The sequence below is a fragment of the Phocoena sinus genome, chromosome 12, assembly GCF_008692025.1.
Source record: "Phocoena sinus isolate mPhoSin1 chromosome 12, mPhoSin1.pri, whole genome shotgun sequence".
Classification (NCBI taxonomy): domain Eukaryota; kingdom Metazoa; phylum Chordata; class Mammalia; order Artiodactyla; family Phocoenidae; genus Phocoena; species Phocoena sinus.
Genome location: NC_045774.1, coordinates 12398324 through 12422921, shown reverse-complemented (window position 1 = coordinate 12422921; position 24598 = coordinate 12398324). Strand labels below are relative to the sequence as shown.

At 42.3% G+C, this 24598-nt stretch overlaps 1 protein-coding gene across 6 annotated transcripts in view; it reads right to left on the bottom strand.

Annotated features, from left to right (window-relative positions):
• Nucleotides 1-24598, bottom strand: part of CNKSR3 (CNKSR family member 3) — a 100134-nt gene that overhangs the window by 37351 nt on the left and 38185 nt on the right. The gene's annotated exons all lie outside the window — the stretch shown is intronic.

Here is a 24598-nt window from a genome sequence, read left to right as displayed (position 1 = left end):
TTCCCTTTCAGCTAAAAGAATAAACACTAACCCCAGCTGACTTGAAATGCTAGTTATCTGTGCTAGACATATGTTTGTCTGTTTGCTAAGCAGTCTTCCTCTGGAACACCATCCCTCTCCCAGCCCACGTGATCCCAGTGGACTTGCCAATCAAGATGCTTTGCCACAGTGATTGGCCACACTATTCTATCCATCAGCCGGTTATGGGTTCAGGGATGACCATGTGACTCAAGCAGAACCAATCAAAATCTTCCCTGATATTTGATATATGAACATAGGAAGAAAGAGTCCCCTTCTTCCTTTCCAACTACAAGTCATAAAGATACAAACTTGGGGACACTGGCAGTCATTTTTCTGATCAGTTTTACAAAATAAATCTATTCGAGACAAAGAAGATGTCCCAGTAATATCCAACATGTCCCTGGATCTAACCCTACTTAAAGATACTTCTAACCCCAGTATTTTTTACTTAAATCAAAATAAATTCCCTTGTTAGCTTAAGCTTATCTGTGTTGAGTTTCTGTCCCTTGCAGCTGAAAAAGTTCTGATGAATACAAGATCTAGAGGAGTAGGTATCAGCAGTGGTACCAGAGAAAGACAATGTTAAATGGGTTAGTTTATGGGAATTTTTCCAGGTCAAATACTACTGCCAACAGTGTTTTAATGCTCTTATATAATGATTAAAATAGGTAATCCTAAAAGAACTTGGGATTCTTTACTCCTGTATAGAGAACTCTCTGGTCAACACGTTAATGGTTTTACTGGAAAATCTTATACTAAATTAGTTGATCTATTTAAGCCCCAAAATAAAAGCCACCTTAGTGTTTTAAAAGGTAGATTTATATAAATGCAATCCCAACACAAAGGATGAAAACTCAGTTTAACTAGAATAAAGTATGTGGAAGGCATGCTGCTGTCCCCTTCCCACCCAAACACACAAGCACACACACACATACACTTCATTTAACTCTCACGAAAGCTCTCTATGCGGGTACTCTGAACCAGGAAAAGCAGACGTAGGTCCGGCACTTACTTCTGGCAATACTAAGGTCCATGCATCTCAAAATCTGATATCCTAGGCTAAACGATATCTCTGCCCCACTTTTTTGAAAGTTTTGAAAGCGGCAAAAGCTTTCACCTCCTGGTAAGATGTAGAAAGGGGAGCAATGTCCTGATAACCGTTTGGGACGATCAAATAAATACAGGAAGAGGAGATTAAGAAAAAATTAATTTTATGATAACTATTCAGAACCAACCCATCCTCCCTGAAGTGACATGTGTCTATCAGAGGGGATCTGTCACACAGCAGCACGGTTGGGGACACTGATATAAACTCAGCTCTACTTTGATGGCCTCGAGCCACAAGTGGCCTCCATGGCATGTGAGTTGAGCAGGCAGTCCACAGGCATGGAGTGTCACGCCACTGGGGCAGCCGGGGGCAGCTGCACAGAATCCAGCTGCAGTAGTCAACAGTGACAAGGGCCAAAAGCCAAGGAGAGCCTCCTTACAACTTTATTCCCATTTCATAGATGACTAAATTAGGGCTCGTGTAAGTGGCATAACTTGTCCACAGTCGCATAGCTGGTAAGATGCCAAGAGAAGGATTTTGTCAGCCATTTTCTTCAGCTCAATACAGAAGAGCTCAAATTCAAATCAAGGTTTGTTGACACAAGCCCTGATCCTTTTGCATTCTACCCTGCAAACATGAGGTTATAAAAATTCCTCTCCAAACACCTTCCTAAATCAGCAGTAAGGGCTAATTACAAAACAGTTATTATTAAAATAGAATCATGGAAACCTAGAGGTACTTAAAAGATACTTCACGTTTTACTAAATCCAAAAAATTGGGAAAGTATGGACAAAAGACTAATTACTATGAATTTTGCCCTAAATGACTTAGCCAGATTTAAGCCAGATCGAACCAATATCTTACAATCTCCCCTCCTTCAGAAGGTTCTCTTCCTTTGCCTACTTTTAAGCTTTAAAAGGAATTTTTGTTTTAACTTGTCATAAAAATTTAAGACAACTATATTGTACATTTCAACCCTGTCATGGCTGAATTGATCTTCCTAAGATTCATATGTTGAAGTTCTAATCAGCAATACAATACCTCAGAACACCACTGTATTTGGAGGTAGTGTCTTTAGAGGTGATTAAGTTAAATGAGGTCATATGGATGAGCCCAAACCCAATATGACTGAGTCCTTATAAGAAGAGGAGACACACATACACAGACAAGAACATGTAAAGACACAGGGAGAAGAAGGTAGCTACAAGCCAAGGAGAGAGGCCTCAGAAGAAACCATCTCTGCTAACACTGTGATCTCAGACTTCTAGCCTCCAGAATTTCAAGAAAATAAATTCCTGTCGTTTCAGCCACCCAGTCTGTGCTACTTTGTTACGACAGCCCTAACAAACCAACACAAACCTAATAACACTTTATTTCATGTTCATCCACATGCGATAAACTCTTTCCTAAAATAAAAAAGGCCCAATGACCAAAAGAATTGCAATTCATGTTTACTGTGCCAAGCAAGTTCTTTGCTCAAAATACGAGAACAAAACCAACTCATATTAGTTGTCATGTGCAGGATAAACCAGTCCATTAAGTGTAAAGTGAAGGAACCATGCACGATGGATGTTCATAAAATTTCACCCTTGAATAATAAGCAGAAATAAAGATGAGACCAGATTTCTCTTTTTTTTTTTTTTTTTTTGCGGTACGCGGGCCTCTCACTGTTGTGGCCTCTCCCGTTGCGCAGCACAGGCTCCGGACGCGCAGGCTCAGCGGCCATGGCTCACGGGCCCAGCCGCTCCGCGGCATGTGGGATCTTCCCGGACCGGGGCACGAACCCGTGTCCCCTGCATCGGCAGGCGGACTCTCAACCACTGTGCCACCAGGGAAGCCCCAGATTTCTCTTTTAACTATGAAAAGTTTCACTGAAGAAACAGGATTTCAGAAATAGCTTCAGTGCATTAAGGAAATATTTCAGACACAGAGAAGAAGGTTGAGATGAAAGGTGTGATGAAGTTTCTGGATAGGACAAGAGGGAACTGAACAAAACAGCAGAACATTTGCCTGAGAAAAGGCAAGAATCTCCTTGAAGATTCTGAGGAATATAAATGGTCTGATCTCAACTAATCAGAAGATCCCTGAGATGTAGGAGAATTACCAAGTAGAAACACCATGTTGCTACCTACCCAAATACAGAATCTAGAGTGGCTTAAAGACTTTCCCTTATGGAAGCAGCCTAAATGCCCGTCCACAGATGAATGGATAAAGAAGATGTGATATACATATACAATGGCATATTACTCAGCCATAAAAATGAATGAACTAATGCCATTTGCAGCAACATGGATGGACCTTGAGATTATCATACTACGCAAAGTAAGTCAGACAAAGACGAATATCGCATGATATCACTTATATATGGAATCTAAAAAAATGACAGAAATGAATTTTGAAACAAACTCACAGACAAAGAAAACAAATTTATGGTTACCAAAGGGGAAGGGGTGGGGAGAGATAAATTAGGAGCTTGGGATTAGCAGATAAACACTACTATATATAAAATAGATAAGCAACAAGGTCCTACTGTATAGCACAGGGAACTATATTCAATATCTTGTAATAACCTATAATGGAAAAGACTCTGGAGAGGAATAGAAATACATATATATATATATGTATATATAACTGAATTACTTTGCTAAACACCTGAAACTAACACAACACTGTAAATCAACTATACTTCAATAAAAAATTTAAAAAGTAAACAGAATTTCCCCTCAAGGGACATGTCTCTTGAATATGCTAAGTTTTAAATAGTATTGTCTCCAGTTTTATTATTCCAATACAAGATGGCCTATTGTTCAGTTATCCTATTGTTTAGAATACAATTACACATTTATAAACAGCCAAATCAAACTATTACGCAGTCCCACGAAGGAGGGGAAAATCCCCAATTTCAAATAAACTGGTTTTAGAATTTGTAATACACAGTACACTTTAACCTATTTGTCAAATGTATCTATTTACCAGTTCTTTGCTTCAAGGAACTTACTGAAAGTCTAGCAGCGCTGAGAGAAACACAGAATTAAATAAAATTAGATTAAACACATTCCATTTACACAAATTAAACACATAATTCAATGTGAAAAGAATCAGGAAGGCAAAGGACAGGGAGTTCCCACAGAATGGAAGCAGCAGGGAGAGACAGCCAGACTTCCTCCCCTCTTCCCAAACCTGTAAATGACCCTAAAATTTCAGAGAAATCCCAAAGGCAAAGAGGAAAAAACAAAAGAAATATCTTACGATTTTTAAAAATACTATTTTATAATTTATATCAGAATGCAACAGGGCAGTGGTTAAGAGCCTGAGTTCCAATCTCAATCCTACTTCTTGCTAACTGGGTACCTGGGGCAAGTTACCCAGCTGGCTCATTTGTAAAACAGAGATAATAACACTACCTACTACACAGATCTGTGATGAAAATTAAGTGTTAATAGTTATAAAGAGCTTAGAACATTATGCAGCAAATAATTACATATATCGTTCGATTAAAAAAGTGATTTATTCAGGTCGTCAGTCCCCTCGGTGTTCAAAACAAAAGTTGCTAGAGAGACACACAAAGTCGCAAAAGCTTAGGTGGCCCCCTCTGGAACAGCATAAATTGGAGATAAAATAAAATCTCAACAGCCTTTGTTATTAGCTTCCCCAGAATATATTCCCAAATTTGGTAGCTTACCGTTATCATTGATCCTACCTAAAAATGTTTTAGGATTTATATTGGAATACAAGCACCATGAAAGTAGAGTCTTCATTTTTATTCATTGCTATTCCCCAGCATCTAGAACATTGCTGGTACACAATGTTTGTGAAATAAATAACTGAATGCATCAGAAAGACAAAGAACTTCATGTTCTTACCAACGCACAAGTCACCTGATTTTATTTTCCCCACACAAGTGAGTAACTAAAATTAACAGAACTACTGATTGTGATATCAGGGTATTTGTTGCAAGTTTCAACGTTTCAAGATTAAAGGAGGTCATTTCTATACTGGGAAATATTATAAACAAAATGAAACCCCAAAACAAAACTCCAATCTTTGACAAGATACTTGCTTGGATTAGTTTTTATTAACTAATTAATTCTCCAAAATGTGGAAAGGATTGTGTACATGAAGATTAAGACATGAGAGTAAATGCCCCAGTGCAAAAACTCTAGAGCTATTCCCTTCTAATTTTCTGTACGAGACTGAAATCAGATTGTTGACTAGATCAGCCTCTGTCCTGGCAGGTGTGGCCCATGAGAAAGATGTCCCAAAGCTATGCTTTCAGCCTATAGGCTCAAGTCAGCAAAACCTCTAATTCCACAAAGACAGTGAGCCCAGAGTTGTTCTGACAGCCCTTCACATCAAGTACTTTGATCACTAAAGTATTTTTAACCACAGGATTTTGCTTTATTTTGCTATGTTTTAAAGGAAATGTGTTGGTGTCCCGGTTCAAGATGGCGGAGTAGAAGGACATGCGCTCACTCCCTCTTGCAAGAGCACCAGAATCACAACTAACTGCTGAACAATCATCGACAGGAAGACACTGGAACTAACCAGAAAAGATACCCCACATCCAAAGACAAAGGAGAAGCCGCAATGAGGCGGTAGGAAGGGCACAATCACAATAAAATCAAATCCCATTACCGCCGGGTGTGTGACTCACAAACTGGAGATCACTTATACCACAGAAATCCAGCCACTACAGTGAAGGTTCTGAGCCCCACAGCAAGGTTCCCAACCTGGGGGTCTGGCAACGGGAGGAGAAATTCCCAGAGAATCAGACTTTGGAGGCTAGCGGAATTTGATTGCAGGACTTCGACAGGACTTGGGGAAAAACAGACTCCACTCTTGGAGGGCACACACAAAGTAGTGTGCTCATCAGGAACAGGGGGAAAGAGCAGTGACCCCAGAGGAGACCGAACCAGACCTACCTGCTAGTGTTGGAGGGTTTCCTGCAGAGGCTGGGGGTGGCTGTGGCTCACCATGGGGACAAGGACAATGGCAGCAGAATTTCTGGGAAGTACTCCCTGGCATGAGCCCTCCCAGAGTCCGCCATTAGCCCCACCAAAGAGCCGGGTAGACTCCAGTGCTGGGTCCCCTCAGGCCAAACAACCAACAGGGAGGGAACCCAGCCCCACCCATCAGCAGACAAGTGGATTAAAGCTATACTGAGCTCTGTCCACCAGAGCAAAACCCAGCTCTACCCACCATCAATCCCTCCCATCAGGAAGCTTGCATAAGCCTCTTAGATAGCCTCATTCACTAGAGGGCAGACAGCAGAAGCAAGAAGAACTACAATCCTGCAGCCTGTGGAACGAAAACCACATTCACAGAAAGATAGACAAAATGAAAAGGCAGAGGGCTATGGACCAGAAGAAGGAACAAGATAAAACCCCAGAAAAACAATTAAAGGAAGTGGAGATAGGCAACCTTCCAGAAAAATAATTCAGAATAATGATAGTGAAGATGATCCAGGACCTCAGAAAAAGAATGGAGGCAAAGATCAAGAAGATGCAAGACATGTTTAACAAAGGCCTAGAAGAATTAAAGAACAAACACCTAGAAGAATTAAAGAACAAACAAACAGAGATGAACAACACAGTAACTGAAATGAAAAATACACTAGAAGGAATCAATAGCAGAATAACTGAGGCAGAAGAACAGATAAGTGACCTGGAAGACAGAATGGCGGAATTCACTGCCATGGAACAGAATAAAGAAAAAAGAATGAAAAGAAATGAAGACAGCCTAAGAGACCTCTGGGACAACATTAAATGCACCAACATTCACATTACAGCAGTCCCAGAAGGAGAAGAGAGAGAGAAAGGACCCAAGAAAATATTTGAAGAGATTATAGTCAAAAACTTCCCTAACATGGGAAGGGAAATAGCCACCCAAGTCCAGGAAGTGCAGAGAGTCCCAGGCAGGATAAACACAAGGAGAAACACGCTGAGACACACAGTAATCAAATTGACAAAATCAAAGACAAAGAAAAATTATTAAAAGCAGCAAGGGAAAAATGACAAATAACATACAAGGGAACTCCCATAAGATTAACAGCTTATTGCTCAGCAGAAATTAAAAAGCCAGAGGGAGTAGCACGATATATTTAAAGTGATGAAGGGGAAGAACCTACAACCAAGATTACTCTACGGGCAAGGATCTCATTCAGACTCGATGGAGAAGTCAAGAGCTTTACAGACAAGCAAAAGCAAAGAGAATTCAGCACCACCGAATGAGCTCTACAACAAATGCTAAAGGAACTTCTCTAAGTGGGAAACACAAGAGAAGAAAAGGACCCACAAAAACAAACCCAAAACAATTAAGGAAATGGTCATAGGAACATATATATAGATAATTACCTTAAACGTGAATGGATTAAATGCTCCAACCAAAAGACACAGGCTTGCTGAATGGATACAAAAACAAGACACATATATATGCTGTGTACAAGAGACCCACTTCAGACCTAGGGACACATACAGACAGAAAGTGAGGGGATGGAAAAAGATATTCCATGCAAATGGAAATCAAAAGAAAGCTGAAGTAGCAATTCTCATATCAGACAAAACAGACTTTAAAATAAAGACTATTACAAGAGAAAGAGAAGGACACTACATAATGATCAAGGGATCAATCCAAGAAGAAGATATAACAATGATAAATATTTATGCACCCAACATAGGAGCACCTCAACACATAAGGCAAGTGCTAACAGCTATAAAAGAGGAAATCGACAGTAACACAATAATAGTGGGGGTCTTTAATACCTCACTCACACCAATGGACCGATCATCCAAACAGAAAAGTAATAAGGAAGCACAAGCTTTAAATGACACAATAGACCAGATAGATTTAATTGATATTTATCGGACATTCCATCCAAACACAGATTACACTTTCTTGTCACATGGAACATTCTCCAGGATAGATCACATCCTGGGTCACAAATCAAGCCTCAGTAAATTTAAGAAAATTGAAATCATATCAAGCATCTTTTCTAACCACAACACTATGAGATTAGAATGAATTACAGGGAAAAAAATGTAAAGAACACATACACATGGAGGAGGTTAAACAATACGTTACTAAATAACCAGAGATCACTGAAGAAATCAAAGGCGAAATCAAAAAATACCTAGAGACAAATGACAATGAAAACACAACGATCCAAAACCTATGGGTGGAGCAAAAGCAGTTCTAAGAGGTAAGTTTACAGCTATACAAGCCTACCTCAAGAAACAGGAAAAATCTCAAATGAACAATCTAACCTTATACCTAAAGGAACTAGAAAAAGAAGAACAAACAAACCCCAAAATTAGCAGGAGAAAAGAAATCATAAAGATCACAGCAAAAATAAATGAAATAGAAACAAAGAAAACAATAGCAAAGATAAATAAAAGCAAAAGCTGGTTCTTGGAGAAGATAAACAAAATTGATAAACCATTAGTCAGACTCATCAAGAAAAAGAAACAAAATGGATAAACCATTAGTCAGACTCAAGAAAAAGAGGGAGAGGACTCAAATCAATAAAGTTAGAATTGAAAAAGAAGTTACAACAGACACTGCAGAAATACAAAGCATCCTAAGAGACTACTACAAGCAACTCTATGCCAATAAAATGGGTAACCTGGAAGAAATGGACAAATTCTTGGAAAGGTATAACCTTCCAAGACTGAACCAGGAAGAAATAGAAAATATGAACAGACCAATCACAAGTAATGAAATTGAAACTGTGATTAAAAATCTTCCAACCAACAAAAGTCCAGGACCAGAGGGCTTCACAGGTGAATTTTATCAAACATTTAGAGAAGAGCTAACACCTATCCTTCTCAAACTCTTCCAAAAAATTGCAGAGGAAGGAACACTCCCAAACTCATTCTATGAGGCCACCATCATCATGATACCAAAACCAAAGATATTACAAAAAAGAAAATTACAGGCCAATAACCCTGATGAACATAGATGCAAAAATCCTCAACAAAACACTAGCAAACAGAATCCAACAACACATTAAAAGGATCATACACCATGATCAAGTGCGATTTATCCCAGGGATGCAAGGATTCTTCAATATATGCAAATCAATGGGATACACCATATTAAGAAATTGAAGAATAAAAACCATATGATCATCTCAATAGATGCAGAAAAAACTTTTGACAAAATTCAACACCCATTTATGATCAAAACTCTCCAGAAAATGGGCATAGAGGGAACCTACCTCAACATAATAAAGGCCATATACAACAAACGCACAGCAAACATCATTCTCAATGGTGAAAAACTGAAACCATTTCCTCTAAGATAGGAACAAGACAAGGATGTCCACTCCCACCACTATTATCAACATAGTTTTGGAAGTCCTGGTCACAGCAATCAGAGAAGAAAAAGGAATAAAAGGAACACAAATTGGAAAAGAAGAAGTAAAACTGTCACTGTTTGCAGAGGACATGATACTACACATATAGAATCGTAAAGATGCCACCAGAAAACTACTAGAGCTAATCAATGAATTTGGTAAAGTTTCAGGATATAAAATTAATGCACAGATATCTCTTGCATTCCTATATACTAATGATGAAAAATATTAAAGAGAAATTAAGGAAACACTCCCATTTACCATTGCAACAAAAAGAATAAAATACCTAGGAATAAACCTACCTAGGGAGACAAAAGATCTGTATGCAGAAAACTATAATACACTGATGAAAGAAATTAAAGATGATACCAACAGATGGAAGATATACTATCCAAGATATATGTTCTTGGATTGGAAGAATCAATATTGTGAAAATGACTATACCACCCAAAGCAATCTACAGATTCAATGAAATCCCTATCAAATTACCAATGGAATTTTTTACAGAACTAGAACAAAAAATCTTAAAATTTGTATGGAGACACAAAAGACCCCGAATAGCCAAAGCAGTCTTGAGGGAGGAAAAATGGAGCTGGAGAAATCAGACCTCCTGACTTCAGACTATACTACAAAGCTACAGTAATCAAGACAATATGGTACTGGCACAAAAACAGAAATATAGATCAATGGAACAGGATAGAAAGCCCAGAGATAAACCCACGCACCTATGGGCAACTAATCTATGACAAAGGAGGCAAGGATATACAATGGAGAAAAGGTAGTCTCTTCAATAAGTGGTGCTGGGAAAACTGGACAGCTACATGTAAAAGAATGAAATTAGAACACTCCCTAACACCATAGACAAAAATAAACTCAAAATGGATTAAAGACCTAAATGTAAGGCCAGATATTATGAAACTCTTAGAGGAAAGCATAGGAAGAACACTCTTTGACATAAATCACAGCAGTATCTTTTTTGATACACCTCCTAGAGTAATGGAAATATAAACAAAAATGAACAAATCGGACCTAACGAAACTTAAACGCTTTTGCAAAGCAAAAGAAACTACAGACAAGACAAAAAGACATCCCTCAAAATGGCAGAAAATATTTGCAAACAAATGAACGGACAAAGGATTAATCTCCAAAATAATAAACAGCTCATGCAGCTCAATATTAAAAAAACAACAATCCAGTCCAAAAATGGGCAGAAGACCTAAGTAGACATTTCTCCAAAGAAGACATACAGATGACCAAGAAGCACATGAAAAGCTGCTCAACATCACTATTAGAGAAATGCAAATCAAAACTACAGTGAGGTATCACCTCACACCAGTTAGAATGGGCATCATCAGAAAATCTACAAGCAACAAATGCTGGAGAGGGTGTAGAGAAAAGGGAAACCTCTTGAACCGTTGGTGGGAATGTAAATTGATACAGCCACTATAGAGAACAGTAGGGAGGTTCCTTAAAAAACTGAAAATAGAACTACCATATGGCCCAGCAATCCCACTACTGGGCATATACCCTGAGAAAAACCATAATTCAAAAAGACACATGCACCCCAATGTTCATTGCAGCACTATTTACAATAGCCAGGTCATGGAAGCCACCTAAATGCCCATCAACAGACAAATGGATAAAGAAGATGTGGTACATATAAACAATGGAACATTACTCAGCCATAAAAAGGAACGAAACTGAGTCATTTGTAGAGACGTGTATGAATCTAGAGACCGTCATACAGAGTGAAGTAAGTCAGAAAGAGAAAGACAAATACCGTATATTAACACATATATGTGGAACCTAGAAAAATGGTACAGATCATCCGGTTTGCAGGGTAGAAATAGAGACACAAATGTAGAGAACAAACATGGACACCAAGGGGGGAAAGTGGCAGGGGGTGGGGGTGGAGGTGTGATGAACTGGACGATTGGGATTGACATGTATACACTGATGTGTATAAAATGGATAACTAATAACAACCTGCTGTATAAAAAAAATAAGTAAAATAAAATTCAAAAATAAATAAATAAAGTAAATGTGTTGATTCGGAAATCGATCTAACTCATGTTTGTAGATTTGCATCTCATGTAGGTCCCCTAAAAGGGCCACCAAGTGACAGATGATGCAAACAGGGTTTGGGTATACTGTATTCTTTGACTAGGAGAATCAATCACAGATCACACAATTCAATTTAACCCCACAACAGTATGGAGCAATGACCACATACAAAGCAGTGTACTGGGGAGGAACCTCCAATGCAAAGGAGATGAACATTTAGCAGGAGGTCAGTTCTTGACGATCTGAACCAAAGGGAAGGAAGCAAGGCTTGGGTGGAATATTTACATCTCATTACAATATTCTCGGAATTCCCAACACTTCTAAAAACATTAAATGGTTAAGGATCTGACATCAAAACTCCTCCGCCTTCTCAACTTACTGACACTCCTGATTCAATGTATTATAACGTCTCCCCAAAATTCAGAAGGGTGGTCTACTGTTCGGACCTCCAAGTATCTTTTTGTGAAGTGAGACACGCAACTCTACCCTAGAATGACTTTGTCACCCCGTTTTGTTGAAGTCTGTAGGCCTTAATTTTAAAACTAGCTGATGGGGACTTCCCTGGTGATCCAGTGGCTAAGACTCTGCCTTCCCAATGTAGGGGACCCAGGTTCAATCCCTGATCAGGGAACTAGATCCCACATGCCACAACTAAGAGTTCACACGCCGCAATGAAAAGATCCTGCATGCAGAAACGAAGATCCCGTGTACTGCAGCTAAGACCCGGCGCAGCCAAATAAATAAATAAATATTAAAAAACAAAACAAAAACAAAAAACTATCTGATAAAACTGGTTTAAGTATAGCAGTATGAATTCAGGCAATAACACCATGTTTGAAACACAGGGTGTACTGAGTTTTAGCTCCATAACGTTGAAGGATTGAGGAATTCTTTCTGCCTGGTCAGACGGGCCCCTGACCCACTGGCCTTTCCTAATGAGTCAAAACTACAATCAGTGTCTCCAGGAAGAACGGTGAAGGGGGGAGTCTGTTACCAACCAGGGTTCTTGGCCTCCTTAATCAACAGAAATTGATCAGAGGCCAGACAAAAAATTCAGGCAAGGCTTTATTGGGGCCCCTGCTGCAGCACGGGGAGCAAAAACAAGTAACAGGTTCCCTTGCTCACTCCCGGAGGTGGGGCCAGCTGGTTCCTTATATAGGGTGAGGGTGGGGGCGGGTCCAGAGGGATGGGCTGGAGGTGGGGCTTAGGTGTTTTGCCCGCCCCTTTGGAGGGGTTGAGTGCAGGGGGCATGCGCAGTGCCCTGCTTTTGCTCCCGGCTCTTCAGAAGCAGCTGTTGGGTTTCTGCTCTTTTTGTATCTTGTCCAGAATCTGCCCCAGCTGCGCATGCACGCAGTTCTTTTTAGTCCCTTGTAGCTTCTTTGTATTCTGTTGCCCGAGGAGACGTGTGTCCAGGTGCAGGCGCTGAAGCAAAGGGTCCCAGGTCCCAGCCTGTCTCAGCCCCAGCAGCAGCCTGAGACAAAAGGACACAGCCAGCTGTGCCGCTGCCTTTGCAGCTGCTGAGACCCCTGATGGAAGCACAGTTCCTCCCTCTGGATATGGAAGGACCCAATTTCCTCACAAGCCATCCTCTTTCTCCCGTGTCAGAATATCCTGTGTGCACTCTGAGGGGAGGAAACTGCAGCCATGACCTCCCTTCTTCAGCTCAGGATCCGCCACCGATCTCAAAAGGACAAGGAGTAGCAAGAAAAGCAAAATGAACTGCACACCGAAGGTAACACAAGCCCAAGCTAACTATCAAAAACGGTGAATTGATGTTGCTAATCAAATGATGACCAGATCTAAGAGAACTACTAGAAAAACGGTGTCACATCTCATGATGTAACATCCTAATGTTAATGAAGAATCACACATTAAACATACATTTGCCTTGTGATTTTAAAAAAATATTTCTTACCCTTTGGATATGCCTAATTCTTATGTTAGGTTTTAGTCCAGTAGAATGTGTGTATTACTTAGAGATAAATGTCTACGTACTGTCAGTGTGTGCCCGCAAATATTTTACTTATGGAAAAGCACGATCAAAGATCTGAACGCGGGGCTTCCCTGGTGGCACAGTGGTTGAGAGTCCGCCTGCCGATGCAGCAGACACGGGTTCGTGCCCCGGTTGGGGAAGATCCCACATGCCGTGGAGCGGCGGGGCCCGTGAGCCATGGCCACTGAGCCTGTGCTCCGCAAACGGGAGAGGCCACAGCAGTGAGAGGCCCGTGTACCGCAAAAAAAAAATTAAATTAAATTAAAAAAACCTGAAGGCTACAGAGCTATAGAGTGATGCGTTCCAAATTCTGCTCTCTAATCTAAAACTCGACACAGTTCAAACCTAAACTCATCCTTCTCATCAAGCCTGCCTCTCCCCCATTTTCCTTATTTTGGTCAATGACCCCAAGGCGTACAGAGCTGTCCAGCCAGAAAGTGGAAGCCGTCCGCCTCCTCCTCCAGATTCTTCATCCCCAGGACTTCAAGTCTTCAGGGTTTTGAGTTCTCTCCATCTTAATGTTGAGTACCCCTCCACTAGATCTCCTCCGTCTTGTCTTACTGTCACAGCTGCCCAGGTTTCTACAATCAACCAGAAACTGGTTCCCATGCTCAGTCCCTCCTTCCTCTTGGTTCGTCCTCCACAATCTCACCTGAGCAAAACCATCCCCTCCTTGACAGAGCGAAATCTCTGAGCTTAGCTGGGCATTCCAAGCCCTTGAGGACCTGCTGTCTGCCAAACGCCTCTACAATCCCACTTTTCTATAACATTCATCTTTCTGGTGAGGATGTAGAAAAACGCCCATTTCTCTGAGTTTCTCCAAAAGGAACAAAGGTGTAACTCACAGATCAGCAAATACAGCGCATGGGCCAAATCCAGCCCACTGCCCGGTTTTGGACGTAAAGTTTTATGGGAACACAGCCACGCTCTTTTGTTTACATATTGTCTCTGGCTGCTTTTGAGACACAATAACAGAATTGAGTAACTGAGACAGAGACCAAATGCCCACAAGGCCTAAAATACTTACTATCTGGCCTTCTAGAGAAAAGGTGTGCAAAGCCTTGGTATAACTAACAGCAGCAAGGAGTACAGAGTGATGGTAAATCTGCCAACTGGAAAAACAGACTAGACTGGGAATGAAGTGAATCTGATTGTTTCTTTTCTTTTGATATTTTTGAAAGAATCATTTAATATAATTACACTGAATTAAAAAGCAGAGAAAATGTTATCTCCTTCCCTCCCTCCCCCCAAAAATCCTGAACATGTTTTAGGAGACCCCTTATAACTTTTTATCCACTTTGTATATAATAAAACTCACCAATTTTCAGTCGATGAGTTTTGACTAATACATACAGCCGTGTAACCACACCACAATCATGATGTGAACATTTCTGTCACCCCAGTCAGTTCCCTTGTGCCCTCTTGCTGTGTCAGTTCTTTCCCTACGGCCCCTGCAGCCAATAACCTGCTTTCTAATGAAGGGAACCTGATTTCTTAGTCTGGCTTTAGTCCATGTCCTGCCATGCACAACACTGGCTAAACCACTTACTTCCGGTTCTTGGGCCCCTCGAGTGAACTAACAGGCTTCCTTTAAAACTGACACCCACATACACTACTGCTCGCTGCTCTGATTTTCTCAGTCATCCTGCCAGGCTTCTGGTTAAATATAATTTGAAGAAAGGGGACAACAACTAAATTCACTGTCTGAAAAGCAGGTTAAAAGAACTCTCAGTACCTTTCAGATCTGAAAGTCTACACTTCTCCACTCTTAGTATGTTACCTGTACTTACAATTGCAGAGTACGAAGAAGGAAATAAACTGCCCAGAAACTTAAATCCCAAACCTCCTCAGAGCCAAAAACGATTAGCAAATGAATGAACTTGGTCCTGAGAAAAACTCTGTCAGGTCTTCTGCCCTGATTAGAGCTGTGAGCATGTGAAGTCGTTGCTGAGGCCTCCCGCTGCCTTCAAAGCAGAAGCTGCGTGAAATCCAAACACAACCACAGATCCAGCCGCGAGGACCCTGGAAGCTCAATTAAGAACCAACAAAGCCTCTTCACTGTGTTTATGGAAGGAGCAACCGATTTGAAGGAGGAGGAACACGCGGCTGTCCATCTGGGGTGGGGAGGAAGGCATCAAGCTGAAAGAACAGAAATGCTGAAGACAAAATAAAAGTCTGTGCTCTTAACCATCTGGGCAAAGCTGGTCTGCACATCATGGAAGAGCTGCAAGAGAATGCAGCAACAAATCCATGGCTTCAAGTTCTTACAAGAAGCAACAAAAAAACAGTACTTTGTTTCTAAAGCAAACTCAACTTTCTTACTAGTTACCAGTGTCTTCTAAGACTTACCTCACTCAGAAGACATCAGAAGATGGAACCAAAAAACAGCTACTCTTTGGGTTTTACTACGTAAGTAGAGGATTTATTACTAAAACAAAACTTGGAAGTAGCAAATATGTCCATGCCAGGATAATTTAAGGAAGTGAAAATAGGAGTTCAAGGATTCAAGCTACCCAGAAAACAAGTCAGATGGACTGCTCTCGTTTGAGGTTTCTGAACTGGGAAGGAATGCATCCCAGCTGAAGATTTTAACCAGGAAAGCCTGGGTTCCAAGTTGAAGGTCTGGCAAACCCACCTGCCACCCCCCAGCCCTCCACCCACCCAGACTCTGCACAACTTCTGATGCTGTGAAAGGGACCCAGCCTGCCATGCCCCCAGCATCTTGAGTCCAGCCACGAAGGGGAGAAGTGCCCAGAGAGGGGGCAGGGGACAGGACAGAAGTTAGTGTTGTCTGAAATCATCTTCTGGATGATCTTTAGACACTGCTCTAAATCACTGGGGAAAAAAAACTGACATGCAAATCACAATCAGCCAAAGAACTGAGGGTCTAAAGACCAGAATTCAGACTATAACGACAGACCTGAATGCTCAGCGTTGAGCTCCTCTTCCCTTACCCCCACCCCCAAAAGGTATCATGAACTTGAAAGATAACACCAAGGGCAGGGAAGAAATTGAACAGTGACGTAGATGTCTGAGGTTGCGTGTGTGTGTATGCGTTGTGTTTGCATAGACGTCCATATACGTACATATCATCGTTGTTATTCAACAAAAACTGCAAACCAAGTTTTCAGATTCTAAAAACAAAAACAAAATTGTGAAGATGAACACAAAGCATGCCACAATACTCTGGTAAAAGAAATGTGTACTTTCCAAGGTCGGTTGTTGTAATTCAGTAACCAAACCGTTGTATCCAATTCTGGAACACCTGGACCAAGGGGGGAGGGGGGCAACATGTGAAAGAGGAGGAAAGAATGTCCTTCACCCAGTAAATTGTACTCTCCACCAGCCCCAGCACAGTTTATTTTTCCAAAACTATAAATTAGATTTGGTCTAAGAACCAAACATTGGCTACAAGTATTGTCACTGGCATGCCTACTCTGAACCGAAGGAAGAATTAACTAGTTCCGTGGACACGCAGCAAGTTTAAGTTCATAGCACTGCAGACGATCCACTCAGAGTGTGGACCATGCCGTGGCCACGGCAACAAACCTGGAAGCTTCGCCCACTGCTTGGGTGTCATTACTGCCCAGAGGCCAAGTTCCGTCTTGAGATGAACGTACAATGCATCAATCACCTCCAATTCATCTGGGTCCATCAACATTTCCATGGGAAAACTGCAGTCTATTCAACCATCTACCAACACTGCACAGTCCAAGCAGCTGGGCTGCACAGGAAACTGAACTCCTGCATTGCTAGGGGGCTGCAGGGTTTACAGGGCGCCTGCCCATGCGATGATGTCTCATTGATCCCTGCGAGGAGTCGGGGGAGGATGCTGACCAGGTCATTACTATCTCTACTTTACTGATTGAGGAAACGTAAATGCAGAGCGGGCCTTCCCTGTGACATCATGGCCCTAAAAGGCAGAGCTAAGGCAGAGCCCAAACATCAATGGGGCACCCAAAACCTTGTGGGGTCTGAGGTCATCAATGAAGAAATGGATGGAAAGTGACTTAATTAAGTACATTAATTAAGTACAGACGATGCTTCAGGCACCACGCTGAGCACAGCAGAAATGGTATAAGATATAGTAATTGAAGATCAAAGGACCATAAACGAAACAAGGGAAGGAGCTTAGATTAAGCCCATTTTACAGGCCAGGAGAGTACCTGTGACCATAGAGGTAGAGCGTTTGGGAGCAAGGTCTCTGGAGCCAGACTGCCTGGATTCAGTTCTGCTACTTCCCAGCTGTGTGACCTCATACAAGTAACTTAACCTCTATGTGCCTCAGTTTTTTCACCCACAAAATGGAGAAGCTAAGAGTACCTACACCTCATGGGGTTATCTGGATGAGTAAACGTGTTAAAATTTGTAAATAAGTTAGTATTCTTAAAGCACTTACAGATATTAGTGATAGGTACGTAGTAAGTGCTAGTTAAGTGTTTGTGAAAATACAAAGTTTTTTTTTTGTTTTTTGGGTTTTTTTTTTTTGTTTTTTGGGTTTTTTTTTTTTTGCGGTACGTGGGCCTCTCTCACTGTTGTGGCCTCTCCCACTGCGGAGTGCAGGCTCCGGACGCGCAGGCTCAGCAGCCATGGCTCACGGGTCCAGCTGCTCCGCGGCATGTGGGATCTTCCTGGACCGGGGCACGAACCCGCGTCCCCTGCATCGGCAGGCAGACTCCCAACCACCGCGCCACCAGGGAAGCCCACAAAGTGTTAAATTTTAAAAAAAAGAAATGAAACTGGGGCTCACGGACCTGTCGGATAACTGGCCTAAGTCACACAACCAACAAGACGCAGAGCCAGGATTGAAAAGCATTTCTGAGCATTGTGAAAGGACAGCGCAGAAGCCTGTACGGGATCGGAAGACATGGAGGTTTGATGTAGGAAGCTGACATTATCAGCAGCTGATGTCTTTTCCTTGGTGAGGTCGCAGGAGAAGGGGCCAAAGGAGACGCGCACAGTCCAGGAGGGTGGAGAAAGGCCCTCACGGCTGCTACACTGGGGACAGCTGCCTAGAACAATGAAGCAGGTTTGTCAGGCAGCAGTAGACGTTTTTTACTTTTTAATAACAGCTTTATTGAAATATCATGTATATACCCTACAAGTCACCTATATAGAGTGTATAATTCAATGAGTTCTGGTATATTCACGCAACCATAACCATAACCAATTTTATTTGCAACACCCCCCCCTCCAAAAAAACTCCCTGGGCCCATAATCAGTCACTGCCCATGTCACACAGCCCACCGCCTACCACTGGGCCATCACTAACCTATTTTCTGTCTCTTTGGGTTCGCCTGGCCATTTCACACGATGGATTCTGCACATTGCACATAAATCGGGTCATACAATGTACGGTCTTGGGTGATGGGCGTCTTTCACGTAGATTCACGTTCTGAAGACTCATTAAAACCTTCTCAACACACAGTTTAAATGTTACTCCCTTGCTCCAAGCCCTGTGGGATCAAAATCCACAGGCAGCCAAGTGCAGGCTAGTCTGTCCGGGTCCTGCCCGCCTCTCCAACTTCGCCTCCTGTCACATTCTCCCCAGACCACCGCGTGGGACACTGAGGATATCTGGCCCTTTCTACCTCAAGGCCTGTCACTGTGACACTCCTTTAACCTGGAACGTTCGTGCCTTCTCACCTCTCAGTCTCAACTCGAATATCACATCGCAGGGATGCCTCCGGTGGAACCCGGTACGCAAAAGAGCCCCTAAATCGCTGTTCTTCCCTGTGTGTCCCGTTTGCTCCCTTCACAGGACTTAGAAAGCCTGTGAGTATTTATTTGTTCATTATCCTGCATTTGCCTCTCTCCCTCTCTAAAATATGGGGCTGGGGCCATGCCTGTGTCGATGACTCAGCCTTACACCTCATGCATTGCCTGGCACCATGCGACGCTCAGATATTGGCTGGATAAAAGAGAGAAAAGAAAGGAAATCCTGGTTGAGGTTGAAGATCCCAACTCTGACAGGGGTGAATTGTTGAGGTTGCGGGACCCCCTCATCTGTCACATTCCTCTTAGTGACCCTGTCCGGCTCTCACCTTCTTAATTTTCTTTCATGAACCCCCTGAGACCAGAGCTGCAGATATTCCTGATGGGAAAATCGATAGAGAAGGTCTTAGCCCTTGCAGTTTATGGTGTGGCGGGGGAAGAATCTTCTAGATTCTTCAACACAAATTCCCCGCAAGTTTACCATAATTGTGGCTTGAGAGAACATCCACTCTGGTTTCCTGAGTGATTAAAGTGAAGCTTTCTCCTCGTCCTCCAGAAAATCCCATTTTTACTGTACTCTGGGGAAACATGAAATGCCTCATGTCCTATGCTACTGAGTGACATTGATCTCATAGGCCCTCATCTTGCAAAGTCGCCTTTATGTTGTGCAGGGGGAACACCAGGTAGGCCTGTGGCTCTAACCTTAGGAGCTACGTGACCTCGAGCAGACCTTGTCCCCTGTTCTTCGGTGTGTAAAGGCAGGGGCTGGAAAGTTGACCCCATGGCCAACCAGCACTGAATTTCTACCACTCTGTAACCTTTTTTGCTTTTTTCTTTGGCCACGCCGCGCAGCTTGCAGGATCTTAGTTCCCCAACCAGGGATCAAACCCAGGCCCACGGCAGTAAAAGTGCCAAGCCCTAACCATTGGACCACCAGGGAATTCCCATATGGATCTATAATCTTCGGTCACTGCCTTCCTCCCATCTTCAAATTAATAGGATACCACCATCATCCAACCTCCTATTAACAGAAAGGGCAAGGGCCCAAATACCAAAGCCAGCTCCCATCCACAGGGCAGGTAGTTGGCACTATTTGTACATAGTAACGGACACGAGGGAAAAATAGTACTTTTGAGGTTAATACCTTATAAGATCATATAGGCCCAGAATGAGGGCAGAATTCAAAAGTATACTTCTTGTTTTTGAATTATACATAATTTAAAGACTGGCCCTCTGCTGGCTCAGCAAGCACTGACTCAGGATGCGGTGCAACTAGCCTCCCTGGATGCGCTCCCTTCTCATGAAGCAGGGCCGGCAGCGCCCGCTCTGTCTCCCTCAACGAGGGACCAGACGATGGCTACAGAGCTTTCTGAGATACACAAAAGAAAAAAATCTACACATGGAAACATTTACACTGACATACGGTACAAATTACAGACTTTAAGAGAACATTAAAGAAAGTCAAGGGCCAGGGCTCCCCTGGTGGTGCAGAGGTTAAGAATCCACCTGCCAATGCAGGGGACACGGGTTCGAGCCCTGGTCCGGGAAGATCCCACATGCCGCGGAGCAACTAAGCCCGTGCTCCGCAACAAGCAAAGCCACTGCAATGAGAAGCCTGCACACCACCACGAAGAGTAGCCCCCGCTCGCCTCAAACAGAGAAAGCCCGTGCACAGCAACAAAGACCCAACGCAGCCAAAATAAACAAATTTATTAAAAAAAAAAAAAGAAAGTCAAGGGCCAGAATGAGCCATAAAGCCTAAGCTCCCAGGATCCTCTCAGGTATGGCATCAGGATACAGGAGGAAATGCAGGTGAAAACCCTCCAAGAGGTCTGTATTTGGTGAACAAACAGAGGAGTTTCAGTCTTAAGACCTGCAAAATTGATGGCTTCAAACAAATTCTAAAGCCTTTAATGCAAAATAAAATAGGGTTGATTTATCTCACCAAATACTATGGCTGAGAAGATATCAAGTTTTCTGTGATATAAAATTAAGAAGAAGAAACTTCTTAAAATTGGGAAAAATAAATATATAAAATTACAAACAGTTAAATGTCACTTACCACATGGCAGGCACCTTGCCAAAATTTAATATATATAAACCATCTAATCCTCCCAGTGTCCCCAGGATTGGGTACTATAAGTGTCCCACTTCGGAGCTGAAGAGCTGAGGCACAGAGAGGGGAGGTGACTTGCCCAAGGCCACACAGAGCCAGGCTGAGAGCCAGGGAGCTGGCACCAGGGTCTCTGCTCTTCACTACCATATAGTGCCTCTCCATCCTCCAATGCAGAAGATTCACAGACATCCCTTTAAATGATCTAAAGAAAGTACAGTGTTGTATACCAGGAAATTATTCAAGTCATTTAAGCTGACTTAGTTTACCGTCTATGACTACCATCAGAAATTTTAACGGTAATGTAAATATAAATGGCTCTCCCACCTAGATGGGTCGATGAGAAAATTAAGGAACTTGGGACACCAATGCCTACAGGCTTGTTGTTGATAACATCTTGAGTTGCTGTCCCAAGTTTCTTAACAGCACTCTAAAATACAGGTGAGATGGATTCTATTTTTTTTCTAGGAAATCTGAATTGAATTCTTTTCTAGTTCTTTCACTTTTGAAGGTGACTCTAGAAACTGGCCTTTTAGGCCAGCAGTGACTATAAGAGGGTGGTGATACACCAATAAAAATGACTGCCTTTAAAGGATTAAATATCTGCAGAATTCATACAATTCTCTACATACCTATATTTCCCAGAGTAATTTTTCAAAAACTTGAATTTAGAAAAAGGCAAGCTATCTCTTTCCAGGATCAAATAAAAATAGGGAAGATTAGGGGGTATACTTCAAGATTTCCGTATGCCATTAGCATCCCAGGAAAAGACAAAGGCAGAGAGAGAGAATACAAAAAAAAAAAGAGAGAGAGAAAACAAGAAGTAGCTGTCAGTGCAGGTCAACACCAACCTGTATATCCTGAGGGCTACAGAAAAAAAAAAAAAAAAAGACATGCACCCCAGCGTTCATAGCAGCACCATTTATAACAGCCAGGACGTGGAAGCAACCTAAGCATCCATCAACAGATGAATGGATAAAGAAGATGTGGTACATATATACAATGGAATATTACTGAGCCATAAAAAAGAATGAAAAAATGCCATCTGCAGCAACACGGATGGACCAAGAGATTATCATACTACGTGAAGTAAGTCAGACAGAGGAAGACAAGTATCATATGATATCACTTACATGTGGAATCTAAAAAAGTGATACAATGAACTTATTTACCAAACAGAAATAGACTCACAGACACAGAAAACGAACCTGTGGTTACCAGAGGGGAGAGGCGGGCAGGCAGGATAAATTAGGAGTATGGCAGATAAACACTACCATATATAAAATAGATAATAAGGACCTACTGTATAGCACAGGGAACTTTATTCAATATCCTGTAATAACCTAAAATGGAAAAGAATCTGAAAAAGAACAGAGGGAGATATATATATATATGTATAACTGAATCACTTTGCTGCACACCTGAAACTAACACAACGTTGTAAATCAACTATACTTCAATTAAAAAAAAATCAGCCAAGTAAACCACAGGAGAAAAAAAAAAAGAAAGAAAAGAAAAAAACCCGTGTGTGGTACGCTTTCTAGGCAGAGAACAGCTCAGTTCACTGGGCTCCTGTACTGATTTGCATCTACGATACACACAAAAAGAAGCACCTGCCCTCCAGAAGCACACATGAGCAAGGATGCTGCAGAAACTGGGAAATACCGTAAAACTGGAAGGTTCTACCACAGTCTGGGACCCAGGCTCTGCTCTCAGGGCAAGAATAGAGAACTCCCTGGGAGAAGCCTTTGCTGGGGAGCGATGGGACTGGGGGAGGGGGGCAGAGATGTCCTGAGCTGTCGTCCTCCACTTGTATTTTTTTACAAGGGGAAGAAAATGTGGAAGGGTTGCTCTATGAAAAGAGTTAACTGCAGGGCTTCCCTGGTGGCGCAGTGGTTGAGAGTCTGCCTGCCAGTGCAGGGGACACGGGTTCGGGCCCTGGCCCGGGAGGATCCCACATGCCACTGAGCAACTGGGCCCGCAAGCCACAGCTCCTGAGCCTGCGCTCCGGAGCCCGCGAGCCACAACTACTGAAGCCTGCACGCCTAGAGCCCGTGCTCTGCAAGAAGAGAGGCCGCGACAGTGAGAGGCCCGCGCACCGCGACGAGGAGTGGCCCCCGCTCGCCGCAACTAGAGAAAGCCCGTGCGCAGCAACAAAAAGACCCAACACAGCCATAAATAAATAAACAATTTAAAAAAAAGTTAACTGCAAAGAGAACATACAGTATAGGGAGGTACGGAAAAGCAAGGAGGCAGTTGAAGCTTTGAGGAAGAGGAATTGAGGTTCGACAGCGGCTCTGTTTCCACTGAGAGCCCCAGAGAGCCTTGACAATCAGCACCGAGACCGGTTCTTAAGGGAGACGGCAGCTACTGAAATCCTTTTCACAGAACCTCCTACCTCATCCTCCCCAAATGCCACTGCAGTCGCCACCAGCCACCTCCCACCCCGAAACTCACAGTATTTGACCCAAATCACCTCTATCCTTTCATCGGCCTGTTTCTTATTTTGGAATGCATGGCACTACCTAAAAAACAAAAGCTTTCTGCTTGGAAGTTCTGAAAGAATGACATCTTCCCCGGAACAAAGTATTCATTCCATCTGAGCCAACTCAGATCTATTTATTTAGCATCAAATAGATACTGCCCGACAGCACTTGTGTGTGCAGGGTCTGCAAATGCCTTCAGGGAGTCTCATGAAATATATGGTCAACAGGTGGTCCTGAGGAGGGCCAACAACTGGAGATGCCACCTTCTTCTCATGGTCATCACAACAACTGTTTAGTCACCCAAGCAAAGACCCCAGGTCAGATTCCTAAGAGGGAATCACTCAAAGTGATGTCGCAAAAGGCTTATGCCTGATAGGAAAATCACACCTTTAGAATGATATTTTTCTACTGAAAAAGAAGTACTTAATTTGAAATTTATTTTTATAATTGTTTATTTATACTATGTATAATACAACGTGTGTTATATCTATAGGTACATACACACACATGCTATATTATATATATATATATATAGGTATATACACATACACACACACACACACACACACACATACACACTGCCAAAAAGTAGAAAATGACAGATGTGTACACAGAAGAAGACCAGAACAATGGTTTAAATTCAGGACTCAGAAGTCGATTCCTAGAAGGAGCATTAGAAATGCTGGGGCTATGCAGAACACTAGATGTTCATCTTTCTAGAAAAATCTTCTGCCGGATCTTTGCCTGGCTGACTTTTCTCAGGTCCTTCTGGTCTCAACTCAAATGTCACCTTTCAGAGAGGTGC